Below are 15,448 nucleotides of genomic sequence, written 5' to 3'. Positions count from 1 at the left end.
AACAGTGCCTGGTAAACACACTTTCCCAAATCCCGTAATGACTCTCTTGTTCTCTTAGTCTCTCAAACCTCTGCCCAAGCTATTTGCTCTCATTATTTTACTTAAAATGTGACAAAGAAAATAACAATATTTAGAAAAACTTTTATATTTTCCCCACAACAAAATCTACCAACTTACCTGCATATAAACTGTGCTCTCTGACTTTCCTTCTTTCCTGATAGGTCATCTGTCTGTGCACCCATCTATTTGACCTTTCCTCTTTGGAAAAGAATCTTCTTTTTATCTACTTCTTTTTTCTGGTAGAGCTCCAGAGTTCTGACTTTGGCCAGCTCTTCTTTATACATATTTAACCTCTTATGCATCCTTATGTATCCTTATGCAATCTCACCTACTTCTATACCATGTCTTTAAACACTTTCTGATTCAAAGATTTATGTGCTGCCCTGGGTCCTGAGTTAAACATTTTGCTTTCATTCCCTTCCATCACTTTTAACCACTTTCATATCTTACCTGGATTATCCCACTAGCCTCCCACTTCCATTCTCCATTCAGAGATCGAAGTGATATTACTTGAGAGCCTAAATAAAATTATATATTAAAAAATTAAAACTCCCTACTTGTTTCAAGGCTAATAGAATGAAATACGCAATTCTAACTATGGTCTAAAACATGGGTTATTAAGTTGCAATCTGCAGGCTAAAGGCAGTCCTTTCTTCATCTATTTTTATAAATATATTTTCTTGCAATAGAGTCATGGTCATTTATTTACTTCTTATTTATGATTGGTCTGAGGTTATAATAGCAGAAGTGAATAGCTACAAAAGAGATAGTCTGTCTTGCAAAGCCACTAAAATACTATCTGATCTGTTAGGGAAATCCTTATCAATTTCTGATCTGTGGCATTTTAGAAAGGGAGGAATCAAAAGCCAAGGAAGACGCAAGCAGAGGAAGGAAGAGAACTTTGTAAAAGAAAAAAATCTCAGAAGTTTGGAAATTTGGTGAGGTTATCTGAATTCCTGGTCAGATGTGTGTGCGTGCACATACACACACACACACACTTGCACTTGAACTAAGGACCACTCATGGCTGGTACTCTACCATGGCTGGTACTCTACCAGTTGAGCCACACTTCTACTTCCTGCATTTTGCTGCTTACCTGGGCATAAGAGAAGTCCCTTGGCTCTATCTGCCTCAGCTACCTTTGAAACAGGATCCTCAGATCTCAGCCTCCTTTATAGCTATGATTATAGCTGTGAGCCCAGAACCCAGCTCTGTCCAGTAATTTTAAGTGTCTTTTGGCTTCATTGGTAACTGTTTGTGCCGTGGATTTTCTAGCTATCTTATGATTTTTTTTTAACAAATTTGTTGATAGAATGTCTGTTTGTGCCCTTTTTTGCTATTAATTCTGCCAATGGAGCAGGCACATTCTTGAAAACCTGCCCTTATATGTGTAATTAGAACACCATTTATGCTTTCCATATACAAAATCAGTTCCTAAGAGGGAAAATAGCCTAGCTATTCAGAATTTTGCAGCTCAGGCTTTTTCTTGGGCACATATCTGCTCTTTTACATAGGCAAGCATCAAACAGGCACTTGTGCCTGGAATCTGTCCAGGAGGGCTTAGGCCAAGAAGGGCCTGTCAGAACATTTATAATTCATCTTGCTCTAGTGGATGCTTTTGGTAGATATCTTGGCTTTAGAGAAACAACAAAGTGTTTTGATGTGAGAATGTATGCAAAAGAAAAAGGACTGACAGAATTCCTTCAGCAAATGAGAGCATTCCATTCTTCTTATCATTTTAGAAAGATAATATGTAATTCTATTCCAAAGTTCTATCTAATAGCTATTTTTGCACATTATTCTTTTTTTCTTTATTTATTTTTCTTATTTCTTGTCAAAGAGATGTACAGAGAGGTTACAGTTTCATACGTTAGGCCTTGGGTACATTTCTGGTGTACATTTTTTTTTATCCTTTCACACTCACAACTATCTAATGTTATTGTTGCCAAAATATTGAGCCTGTACTGATTATTGGGTAAAGTAAACAAGCAGCTTATTTGCTGAAAAGCTATTGTTTTTAAGTTTCTTGCTAGTTTATTGTGTATAAAAAACACATAACAACTTTCACAATCTTTACCATGTGTTAAGCATATTCACATTGTTGTGAAACAGATTTATAAGACTTTTTTAACCCACAAATAGGAACCTCCATATTGATTAATCAACAATTCTTTTCTCTCAACCCAGATGACAATAACCAAGGGATGACTTTTTTCCATTGAGCACCATGACTTTAAATACCTCAAGTAGACAGGATCGTAAGTATAGCCAGCTAGCATCAGAATAGCCTCCTTTTCCATTACATGTGTCAAGTGACATACACTCCCTTGAACAGATAACTTTATCTTTTGAACATAGGTTTACAAATAATCTCCAACTCTCTTGTTTTTTGATTCTTTTGAGGATTCCTCAGAAGCAGAATTTCTGAATCATATGTAGTTTTTCTTTTAACAAAAACATTCACTTAGCATGGCTTAATTTAGTATGTTTGAAGTTCATTTGTGCAGTATGGCTTAGTGGAAGTAGTGAAGAGTAGCGAAGATACAAATATTATGTAGGGAAGAAGAAGATGTATTAGGAATGTAGTAAGAATTACAAGGAATGCTAGGTACTAGTGAGGTCCCACTTAGTTTGGTGATCAGAAATTTTACAGTAGAGTAATCTAGGTGGATGTTGCTGCTACAATTACTATTCCTAGCTCTCCCTCTACTGTATAGTACAGAGTGGCTTTTGAGTTGATTTGGTATTCTTGTGTTAGTCAAGGAATCTCTGTCACCATAGACTATCACTAAGTTTTTAATTTAAGACATGTTCTTTGAATGGCATCAGCTGGGTGCCAGTGGCTGATTCCTGTAATCTTAGATACTCAGGTGGCTAAGACCTGAGGATCAGACTTTGAAGCCATTATGAGCAGAAAAGTACATGCAACTCTTATCTTTAGTTAACCATTAAAGCCAAAAGTGAAGCTGTGGTTGAAATGGTAGAGTGGTAGCACCAGCAAAAACATTCAGGGACAACTACAAAGCTCTGAGTTCAAGCCCCAGGACCACAAGCTCCAGAAGTGATCTGCTTACAATCATCAACTGAAAAATAGTTAAGAGGCAGCTGCATTGTTATCTTTCAGGTCCTCCTCCTATGTAGCTTTCTTATTTCAAAGTCATTCCTCAGCAGGGGCTCCACTCTCAGTGCTTTGTTCTGCAGGTATAATAAACATCAACACTAATATGAAGGAGGGCTGGGGATATGGCCTAGTGGCAAGAGTGCTTGCCTCTATACATGAGGCCCTGGGTTCAATTCCCCAGAACCACATATACAGAAAACGGCCAGAAGTGGCGCTGTGGCTCAAGTGGCAGAGTGCTAGCCTTGAGCAAAAAGAAGCCAGGGACAGTGCTCAGGCCCTGAGTTCAAGCCCCAGGACTGGCAAAAAAAAAAAAAAAATATGAAGGAGACTAAGAAGCAAGCACACAGCCCTTGCTCCTGAAACAGAACCTAAGAATTATTTGTCTTCCACAGAGTAAACATCCTCCCAGGTTTGGAAAAAAAAGAGAACACTTACTGGCCTTTTTTTAAAAAAAAAGCACATATATAAATTCTTCCATTGCTTCTGTACTTATTTATACTTTTCTAAATTGAAGAATGTCTAAGAATATAAATACTGTTTAATGAGAATAGAGCAACAACAATCATTTGAGTGCTTATTGTGTTAAGAAGTATGTTTTGCTTGTGTATGTTACTTGTTTTGTGTGTGTGTGTGTGTGTGTGTGTGTGTGTGTGTGTATGTGTGCAGAACTGGGGTTTGAACTCAGAGCCTGGATGCAGTCTTAGCTTTTGTTTTGCTCAAGGCTGGTATTCTACCACTTGAGGCCACAATTCCACTTCTAGCTTTTAGGTGGTTAGAAATAAGAGTCACATATACTTTACTATCTGGACTGCCTTCAAACTTTAATCCTCAGATCTCCGACTCCCGAGTAGCTAGGATTACAGGTGTGAGCCACCGGCACCCCGCTTATTTGATTACTCTTACAGTAACTTTTGAGGTTATGTGTTAGCTCCATTTTAAAGATGCAAAATAAAAAAAAACAGATTAGAAAGGGTCAATAGTTTTTGTAACACTGATACCATACTGAGCACAACTGAGAATAAGAGGTGAGTGGTGGTTTTCTCACACTTTGTACAGATTTCAACAATGTACAAAGGGTCGTGAAAGCACATCCAGGAAAGTTTTCTGATGATTATCAACATTTTAATGAATGTATATAACTAATAAAATTTCACTTATATAAGATAACTTATGAATTCACTCTAAACACAGAGTATATATAATAGAGTATAAGTCCTACTTTGCGTTAAAATCTCAATTTAAAAGTTTGTAAAGAAATGGACTATTTGGAAAAAATGTGTTAAATGAAGCAAGTCAGGCCCAGAGGGACAAGGATTCAGATTTTCCCTTATACGTGGAAGCTAGATTTAGCTTATAAACTTATAAGTAAATATATTGGGTGGTATGCAAGTGGATACAAATCCGTTAATTGAAATAGGGTAGATTCAAGGGACATCTCAACTAGTGAAATGTTTAGAAAGGCAAAATCAGAGTTCAGCAAATAAAACACGATTGGTAAACAATGAAGAGGATAAGAGAGAGAAAATGCAGATAAGAATCAAATATATATATACTACATAATTAAGATGAGTGAGCAAAGGGATGTGTTAGGGGAGGGATAGGTGAGATATATTGTATTCAAAACCTACTTCTTTACAAGAGTGACAAGAAATGTACTCTTATGTATGTAACTGTAATTTCTCTGTATATCACTTTGACAATAAAATTAAAATTTTAAAAAAGAACTTACATTTAATCTTCAAAAATAAAAACCACTTCACTAAATGACAACTCCTTCATGTAACTACCTAAAGATAATAAAAAATGTGTGTATATATTCATACATACATATATACGAATATATTTTTTCTGAATTGATCTCAAGACTAGAAATAAAGTCATATGAGCAAACGTATATTCAAGAACAGATTTCTTGCTTCTCTGTCACTATGGATTTATGCTTTTTGTACTTAGAATAAATGAGAGAACATTCACTATGGGATGATTCAAATATGACAGCAACTCCACTACTAGCTGATTCAGAAATGAGGTTTCTTAGAGAAAGCAAGATCTCATTGTCAGGAACTGACAGTGAAATATATTTCAGGCTATATTACTTTTAACTAAGCCAAAAGTGTCAGTCTTATTTGCACCATTCACAGTCTTGCACATTCACCTTTCAAAGTCTTGTTTCATTTTGAAACATTATCCCCAACCTTTCGATGTGCCTGGAAAGCAAAGTCCTTGGGTCCCAAATATTTCTTTTGTATATTTACACACATGGGAACTCAGTGGGAGTTCACAATCAAGTGTTTACTTTGTGAACCTTATGGTAAAATTTTCATTGCCAAATAACCATTAGAAAACCAGCCAGGTGATTAAGTGGGGGAAAAAACAACAACATTGTCTTTGAAGTGAAAAATCAAAAACAAAAATAAAACCTTGGGACTTTTTTTTCATTAAGCTTATTCGTTATAACTCTACAAGTCAGATGGTTTATTAATTTTTTCAGACTCTTAATGGTACTAAATTGTGAAGACATATTCTGTCTGTTATGAAGATTAAAGTGGGTGACATTGAAATCCAAATGATTAGCTTTTAATCTTCATCTACTGTTTAGTTTGGGCAAATTACCTAAGCTCTATCATCTAAATGTTTCATGTGTGAAATGGTTGTAATACCATTGCTTGGTTCATAGAGTTGCTTAATGCATGAAAAATATTTAGAGCAATAGTTAACATTGAATAATTTTGCATTAATACCATAGTTATTATATTTAAATGATCTCCATCTTACTATTACTATTGCTGTTCATAAAATGGAAGATTGCTTATAAACTCTATTGAGGATTGTGTTAAATAACATACATAGTCAATTCTGTAGTGTAAAGTAGATGCTTAATAAAGGTCAACTCACTCTACAAGGATTTTATGAGCAATGACACAATACATGGCTTAGTATAGAAAACAAAAGCTTAGTGTGGAGAACAGAACAGAGAGATGATCAATAAGTATCTAATAAGTTCTAATAAGGTTATATTTTCTTTTTCCACAGACTCAATTGTAAAAAGCATTTAAAGAACAAATCAGTCTTTGTTCAGATGAATGTTTGAGATCAACACTCTGAAGTCAATTTGAATATCTAAAGAACCTTCCAAAACTGTAATGAAATTGACCTTCACCCTCAGCTCTTGATTCTTCCAAATATTTGGGCCTCTGTTCTTGGACATCTGCAAGCAGCTCCCAAAGCTCTCCCCTGCTATATCCATTTCCCAGGAAGGCCGGCTTCCTTTGGGGGAAACTGCTGGAACCCGCGCATCACTTTTCTTCTTGGTGTTCTACTTGTATGTGGGAGAGGCGATCACTAGCCACCCAAGCGAAGAATACCTCACCTGATTTCTGCAGGCATTTAAAGGAAAACCACATTTGGGACTGAGAGCCTTGGGTTGTCAGCCCTTAGGGAGGAGCTGGCCAACTTCCAGACTATTTATTTATTTACTTACTTTTAATTTTCGATGCGAAAACAATGTACTTCCCAGCACCACAGCCTAGTTAGTCCTTGCTGTCAGAACCACTTCGGCACTCGTCTCACTTCCTGAGGGCACCTGAGTCCTACTTCCCCATGGACCTGATTATCCGCATTCTCCACACCAGGCTGCCCTCAGAGCGGGGGACTTGGCAGGAACCAGAGGCCACGTCAGCAGCTTCTCAGTTGATGGATTTCAGTTTTAGGAAGGGATGATTTCAGAGCCCAGAGTATGCTCAATATGTGCTTTCCTCTGCAGAGGGTAAAGGTAGATGGGGGGTGGTCTCCTCTGGTTCCTGGGGACTGATTCCCTGGTTTGTCTTGGGTTCCCAGGGAACAGCAGGGTCTCCTGGAAAAATCATTGGCGTTGGCATTCATCAGCTGTGTGTTCTCATCTTCCCTATGCCCTGTATGTGTGTGTACTTTGGCGAATTTCTTGAATTATTCCAGTACCCATTTGAGTCATCTCTGAAATGGGTTTCATGAATTCAAAGCTTGCATCGTTGATAGGAGGATTCAATTACCTAATAATAGAAAGACACACAAGAAATGCTGTTTTTCTTTTCAGCTGTTCAACCCTCATGAGACATATACATAAGCAAAGCTCTTGACCACTTTTAATATGACTTCCTTGCTAACAAAAGGGTCAGAAACCTGTAGGTTAAAATGAAAAGTAATATTTATATCAAATTAAAACTGATCATTATATCAAACATCCCCCTCCATAGGTCCTACTAAGTTTAGGGGCCATAGAATATAGAGATTTTACATGGCCTCTTTTACCCCTAAACTGCTTTTGTCTTCATCCCCCACCCCTTCCATCTTCCACCACTAGAGAGCTGATGATTTCTGCCTGTGATTGCTGGAGCAACCTCCCCTGTCCACTCCTGACTACTGTGTTCTGTAGCAGCTGTTACAGTGGTTGGAAATGTCCAACACTGTGGAAGTATGTCAGGTTTGCTGCCGGTGTTTGTCATCGCTGTTTCTCAGTTGCTGCTGCTGCCTTTATCAAAATGCTCCTGGCATTCCTACTACTAGCATCTTCTCAAGCAGGAATGTTTTATTCATACATTTTTCCTTCTAGTTCTGGCCCAGAAGTTCATGGCTCCGTAAGGAACCTCAGAGAGTCTTTCAGAGATACTACTTAAAATCATAGCATGCAGTGTCCTAGAGCCAGTTAGCAGTCAAGAATTGTGTCTGAGCCTCTCAAATGTGTCTTATGTCTCTACTAAATCATCATCATTGTAGTAGTATCAGTTCTGTGATTCCTAGATGCAAGGAACTTAACATACGCACCAGAAAGCAAAACTCTCACCCATGCCTTACTTGGAGTTAAACCTTGATTATATTTTGTTATACAACTACTCATGCTCTGAATTAGAGAACAATTATGCATGAGGTCAGACAGAAAAGGGTTATTTTGAAGGATGATGAACTGTGTTCTAGCAGGAAAATATAGCCCAAGACAGACTTAGGTTGCATTGTACAATTTCACATCTGAAAAAAATACAGGCTTTATGCAAACAGCAATTAGTCATAATAATGAATAACAAAGGATAAGATGACTAGGTATGCGTTTCTGAATTTATGAAGGATTAAACTTTGAACAATTGTAGACAAAGAAATGTCTTAAGTCACATCGTTCTTCACTGAGTGCATTGACATTTTTGCCCAGAAAGGCCAGAGTAACATGATTCGAACAGAGACACACCAGAGAGCAAACAAGAAAATGGAAGAATTCACACTAAAACATCATGTTAACCACTTAAGGCTTAGATAATATGGCTACAAAATGTATTGTCCAAACAGAGATCTTTAGAGCATGGGAAATGGCAATACTATAATGAAACTTTCCCAGGCACAGACTTAGAACATATATTCAACCTGGGCCTAATAGCCACATCAAATCCTAGTTAATATCTATTGACAGAAACCCTGAAAGCGGACCTGTGCATGGCCTAGAGTTTGTTGTGTTTGTTCCTACTTAAATTAACTTTAGGTAACTCATTCCACAGCAAAAATACAAATCATTTGGATTAATCTTTTGCTCATTTTATCTATATACCAGCTTAAAGAACCCTTTTAGGAAGGTACTTGTTCTTACTGGAAATTTATATTCCTTATCTTTGTATTCAAGGAAGGATTAAAGTTGATTTTATTATTTGAAATACTATCCTATCAACAACTTAATTTTATTCAGTGCTTGGAAAATTCTGCAGCAAATGCTGATAATTGAGTTGCTGATGAAAACATATGCAACTTAACATATTTCTGTTCAACAATGAGATTTCTTATTTTTAATACCCTATTTAATTGTAACAGATTTGAAAAGAAAATTTGATTTCTTTATCTACATTGTAGATGTACTATTTTATGGCTAAGACAAAGTAAAAGTTGGATGACGGTGGCTCACTCTTCTAATTTTAGCTCCTCAGGAGGCTAAGATCTGAGGAACATGGTTCAAAGCCAGACTAGGCAGGAGAGTCTGTGTGATTCTTATCATTTACCAAAATGCTGCAAGTGGATCTGTATGTAGCTCAGGTAGAGTGCCAGCCAGTTTGGAGTGAAAAGTCTAAGGGACAGAGCCTGGACTCTGAGTTCAAGCCTCACTACTGGTACACACATAAAAAGTACAAAGTATATACAATCTTTATGGGTATATTTTATGGGTAAAGAGACTTTTCTCTGAAACTATACAGTGATTATATTTACCTCTAAAGACAATCATTTGATGTGTGTGTGTGTGTGTGTGTGTGTGTGTGTGCATGTGCGTGAATGTATGTGTATGCAAAGCCATTTAATATAAATCATGTTTGGTGTTATCCCAAAGCATAGAAAAGGATATTCAAGGGAAAAAATGTGAATCAAGCCAAATTGATTCTGAGAGCAAATTACAAAATAAACGTTGCCCTTCATTTGAAAAGCTGCTTTTCTTAACTTGTTCCAAAGTCAAGTAAGTGAAAAATATTTCAACCCGATTTTCTTAGTCTAATAGTTTTAAATGGGATTGGTTAAATAAGATTCCATTCTTGAAAGTCATAAAAGTCCACCTATATATCTCTTTAGGTGCCTGAAGCAATAACACATATCCTGTTACCTCAAGCCCTTCTTCATAAATCGAGGGAAGTCAACTTGCCGCACATATCCATTACTGCTGGCATCCTGCCACTCCTAATACTTCATAGATTACTCTTGAGGCATGTCCTTTTCTCTCTCATTTCTAATCAGTGTCTGTTTGGCTTCCTGGTAAAATCTCTCTTATATGTGTATAGTTAAAAACGAAAGCTTATAATTTCCCCTCTTCTAGACAAATTTTATATTTTTTAAAAAAACAGAATTTAATAGTAAAAAAAAAAAAAAACATTTTTCTTCACTCTCCTAAGCCCAAGGAGAAACAGGTATTTTTCTGGCAAGATAATGATCTCCTATGGCTTATTTGTGATATATTTGTGATGAAGTAGTTCCTGCACTCAGTGTTACTGCCTTAAACTGGTTTAATTTTTGTCACCACTAGTATATTAGTTGTTGGTGGACTTCTCTTTCCTTGTGAAGCTTTGAGAGGAGATATTACTGAGGTACATCAGTGAGTGGAATGGTCATTCTTTGGTCTGCCTGAAATTAAGAGTAAATATATAAAATATTGCTATTTTTTTCAGCAGGAATCAAAGAGGTTGAGTTCTGTTTCTGACTGATCACTAGTCAACAAGAATTACAATTCTCAGGAGCAAATTAAAAAGCTACAGGGAAAACTATTTTTGAGAATACAAGTTCTGCAGGTGCTGAATGGATTGAACACATCAGACCTGACGGATGTATCAACATTGACGTTTGTTAAAATGTGCATGAAGAAATATGCGTTGGTTTTAAATGGCATGCCACAAAAGTATAAGTACAATGCACAATTTTCCATCTTCTAACTTAGATGGAAAAACATGTGTTTTGCTCTCAGTATTGTCTCAGGAAAATGTGAACTCCCAGCCAACTTGCATTCACATGCAAACTCTTTTGTTGAGATTGCTTTCAAATGTAAGCATAGCATATGTTGTTCTGTTAGAAAATAAATAAGTGAAGCTGTACAATGTAAATTCATAATATATAGAATTATAAGGAAGAGTCATGTTGTATGAAACAATGCTTAGTTTTCCCTCTAGGTAGATTCCCAGGGGTGATGGTGGTGAAGGATAAGGAACTTTAACCCAGGTCTGCTTTATGTTACCCAGTAGAGCCTGCATATGTGTTGGAACCACTTTCCTCTGTTGGGGTATAGAGAGTCAACCACAGTAACCACATTAGGAAGGGTAATAGGCCCATGGCACATGTGTTGACAGATGTTTCTTACCCAGTGGAAAGGAGATAGAAGAAATTAGATGATGAATTTTAAGGACTGAAATGTACAGTGCAGTCCTTTAATACCGCCAAGAATTGTGTTCTTCCTGAGGTTACCAAATATGTGTTGGCTGCCTTTGGTGACTCAAAAATTCCTTAGAGTCCAAATGAATGAGATCTGGAATTGATCCCATGATGAACTGCTAACCAATTTGTTTCCACTGGCACTTGAATATGAAATTAAAACTGAAGGTCTTCTGGCCTACATTGCGGCCTGAGAAAGAGCACATGTGATTTATGCTCACTTGTTTTCTCCACTTTCCATGCTAAAATACCTTTACATGGTCAATAAATTCTAGAGGCTGACATTAACAAGATGAACTGTGGGTGAAAATATGTGAGCCTGAATAGTTGTAAGAATGTGGAATTGATATTTTGCTTTTTCTCCAATTCCCACTGGACTTGTGGGACCAGTTAAATGAAAGTGTCTACCTTAATTCAGATTAATTCAATAAGATGTCTTAGAGACTGATGAATCATGGATCAGTAGTAATGAAAAGAGAATATTTAATATTTAAGGCATATTAGTGAAAGGTGGTAGGTTTGGAAGGTATGAAATGAGGCCCTCTTATTTTTCTTTGGCACTGAGATGCTGAACTTGATGCTGACCTGGGATGACACATGAGTTGTGATGTGTAGATGATATCTACTTATCATCCCAAGGATCCAGTTATCTTTGGCATGGGTTGCTTAGGCCCAGAGAAGAGACTGAATCTTATGAGCTGCCCCAGAATTGCAGGCATGCACTGAATAAAAAGAAAGAACAGGACTGGAAAGGAGGCTTGGAACAGGAACGATCATTTTAATTAAAGAGCTAAAGTGATCTACTTGGATAAAATTTATAAAATATAGGGGAGAAACAACATTATTAGCAACAACAGTATTAGTAACTAACATTTTCTTGCTGTGCTTTCCATTATCCCCATTCTACTTAATTTAATTATCAAGATTATCTCATTATATGGCTTATTATCTTATTATATCTTATATATATCTTATAGATATCTTATAGATATCTTATATCTTATTATATGGCTTAGGACTTTTGTTGTTGTTGTTTTTTCTTATACACTCTGTCCTGTATTAGTAAAAGTAACAAAAATATATGCTCAGCTGCTATAATTTCCCCAAGCCTTTATGTAGTTGACAGACAGTAATTAAAAATGAGGAGAGCCAGCAGTAGTGGCACATACCTGCAATCCCACCTGCTCAGAAGATGGAGACAGAAGGGTCACTGTCAAGGTGAGATAAAGCAAAAGATAGAATGAGATCATATCTGAAAAACATACCTAAATGCAAAATGACTGGGGAAAGAGATAGAGTGGAAAGCACTTACCCAGAGAGCATGAGTCACTGAGATCAGTCACCAAAATCAGAAGAGAAAATAATTTCTAGACACTTCATATTACATGGATTTATATCTAGCACTTTACATAATAAATAATCTAAAAAGTCCATGTATTTTGGTACTAGAGGAGATACTTCTTTGAAACACTAGGAAATAAACATTAACATCTTTTTAGTCACCTTTTTGAGCTTCCAACAACTGGCCTGATCGGCATGTGGAGTATAGAGGACACTTGCACCCTCATGAACACTGAAATGAGAGGGGATGAAGCTTCCTTTTAGTGCAGTATTTAAAATAGCCCCCCTGTGATAATGTTTTCACTTAGAACTGCTAGTATAACAGTTGAGGATGTATTAATAAAGGATATTGCTAAAGTCCATGATCATTGTTGTTTAGCACTTTATTTTAAGAGCATTAAGCATTATTCAGAAATATTTATGAAGGCCATCTACGTCCAGGGCTTTACTATCTAACTGTTGGACAGGCTTTGTGGATTCAAGTGAATAAGGTCAGCTTTCAGCACATGAAGGAAGGATGATGATTCCCTACATTCCACTGAACAGAAGAGCACTTGCTTTTCTTAGTCCTTTCAACAAAAGGTACTGAGATTGAAGAGGTGGAATTCCATATTCACTACTCAAGTACATTTACATATTCAAAACTGAGAAATGAAAAATAACCTGGGGAGGTTAATGAATGTGGCAAGATCAATGAAGGGCAAGCTCTGTTCCTTGCTTGTAAAAATTATTTGTTGGGGTTTGGAGGTTTTAGTTATATAATTTGAAGTTTCTGAGGTTTAGAATATTTAATATTTCATTTCTCTACTTCATTGTTTGTTGTAGAATTTGCTAAACATAAGAGAGAGAGTTTCTCTATTTGGACAGGTCTTATGTCGATGTTTTTATCTCAAAGGGGCTGAAATTTCAGGATATTAAAAACTAGACCGCACGATGGAATTGTATGCTTTGATCAGAAAGAATGGCATACCCCATTCCTAAGGAAATGGAAGGACTTGGAAAAAGTCATATTAAGTGAAGTGAGCCAGACCCAAAGAAACATAGATTCCATGGTTTCCCTTATTGGTAATAGTTAGTACATGTCTTAGAAGAGGACAAAATAGCTCAATGGCTATGAACATATATGATTACTAAGAGAATGCAAAGCAAAATGAACTCCAAGGTATGGAAACAAGAGGTTTCTCTTTATTGCTGTCCTTTTTAATGTACTATGTGAAGTTACTTCTTTTTTCTTTAGTTTCTTTTTTCCTATGGTTTATCCCCTCTTGTCACTGTACTTGATTTTGTTACCCTGTGTATTGTATATACATTTATCTGAATTAGGGATGGGAAGGGAAACAACAAAATGGTGAGACAAAAGACTCACAAAACAATATGTGGGAAATGAACTGTACAACTTTTGGGGGAGATTAGAGTGGAGGGAAAATGGGAGAAAAATGAGAGGAGTAAAAATTTGACAAGAAATGTACTCACTACCTTACAATCAAATTAAATTAAAAAAACTAGACTGACCAAAGGATAATATTGCTTGTACTCCTTTAACAACATAATTTACTAATTAGTACTAATTAAGTATTGTTGATATTTGAACTCAGGACTGAGTTCAGGGCCTCAGGCATACTTGGCTTGCTTGCTTAGTCAGTGTACTACCACTTGAGCCACATCTACAGCTTTGCTTTTTTCTGCTTACTTTGGATATCAAAGTTGGGTTGGGGAGGGTTCCTTATTTGTACAAATGACAGATTTCTTCCTTCTCTATCAGTCTGGATGCTTGCATCCCTCCCAAATTCATGTGGAAATCCAAACCCCATGAGGAATGGTATTGAAAGGTGAGGTAATTAAGTCATGAGTCTGGAATCCTTGTGAATGCCAGTAGTATGCATAGGAAAGGAACTTCAGAGTTGTATCTCCTTCTTTCTTCCGCCTTGTGAATACAAGAAAAATTGCCCTCTGTCACCTCAAAGACCTTCACCAGGACTCAGCCATAGTGACACACTGAGTTCAGATTTCCAGCTTCCAGAATTTTGAGAAAAAAATTATTTTGTTTGCTTATTTATCTGGCTTTGAACTCAATATTTTGCGCTTGCTAGATAGGTTCTCTATCAGTTGAGCTACACCACCAGTCGCTTTTTGCTTTGGGTTATTTTTCACATATGGTCTTATGTTTTTGCTCTGGCTAGCCTAGACCAAATTTTCCTACTGATACCTCCCGAGTAGCTGAGATAAAAGATGTCAGCTACCACACTTGATGCTGTTTGTTTGTTTTCAAACCCACCAATATAAAGTATTCGGTAGCTTGAACTGAAAATGGTAGGATACAACAAAAAAAAATCACAATATTAAAATACAGAGGTAAAGGGCTTTCAGCAAAGAGCTGCTGGTATTGATCCTTTTCTTGTATGCAAATAAGGATCACAGTTTTGAGAAAAGGGTGGCATAGCTTCAACATACTATCAAAATAATAGTCATAGGGCTGGGGATATAGCCTAGTGGCAAGAGTGCCTGCCTCGGATACACGAGGCCCTAGGTTCGATTCCCCAGCACCACATATACAGAAAACGGCCAGAAGCGGCGCTGTGGCTCAAGTGGCAGAGTGCTAGCCTTGAGCGGGAAGAAGCCAGGGACAGTGCTCAGGCCCTGAGTCCAAGGCCCAGGACTGGCCAAAAAAAAAAAAAATAATAATAATAGTCATAACATAATTAAACTATGGATTTCCATGAAGAGACTGAAATGTAGTACATGGAATTTTTAGAAACTCAAGGTCTCAGTTTGTCCATGAACTTAGGCTCACTGGTATTTTTATTTATTTATTTATTTATTTTTTTGCCAGTCCTGGGTCTTGGACTCAGGGCCTGAGCACTGTCCCTGGCTTCCTTTTGCTCAAGGCTAGCACTCTGCCACTTGAGCCACAGCGCCACTTCTGGCTGTTTTCTGTATATGTGGTGCTGGGGAATCGAACCCAGGGCCTCATGTATACAAGGCAAGCTCTCTTGCCACTTGGCCATATCCCCA

Source organism: Perognathus longimembris, chromosome 7 (assembly GCF_023159225.1).
Source record: "Perognathus longimembris pacificus isolate PPM17 chromosome 7, ASM2315922v1, whole genome shotgun sequence".
Classification (NCBI taxonomy): Eukaryota; Metazoa; Chordata; class Mammalia; order Rodentia; family Heteromyidae; genus Perognathus; species Perognathus longimembris.
This window is presented reverse-complemented; position numbering follows the sequence as displayed.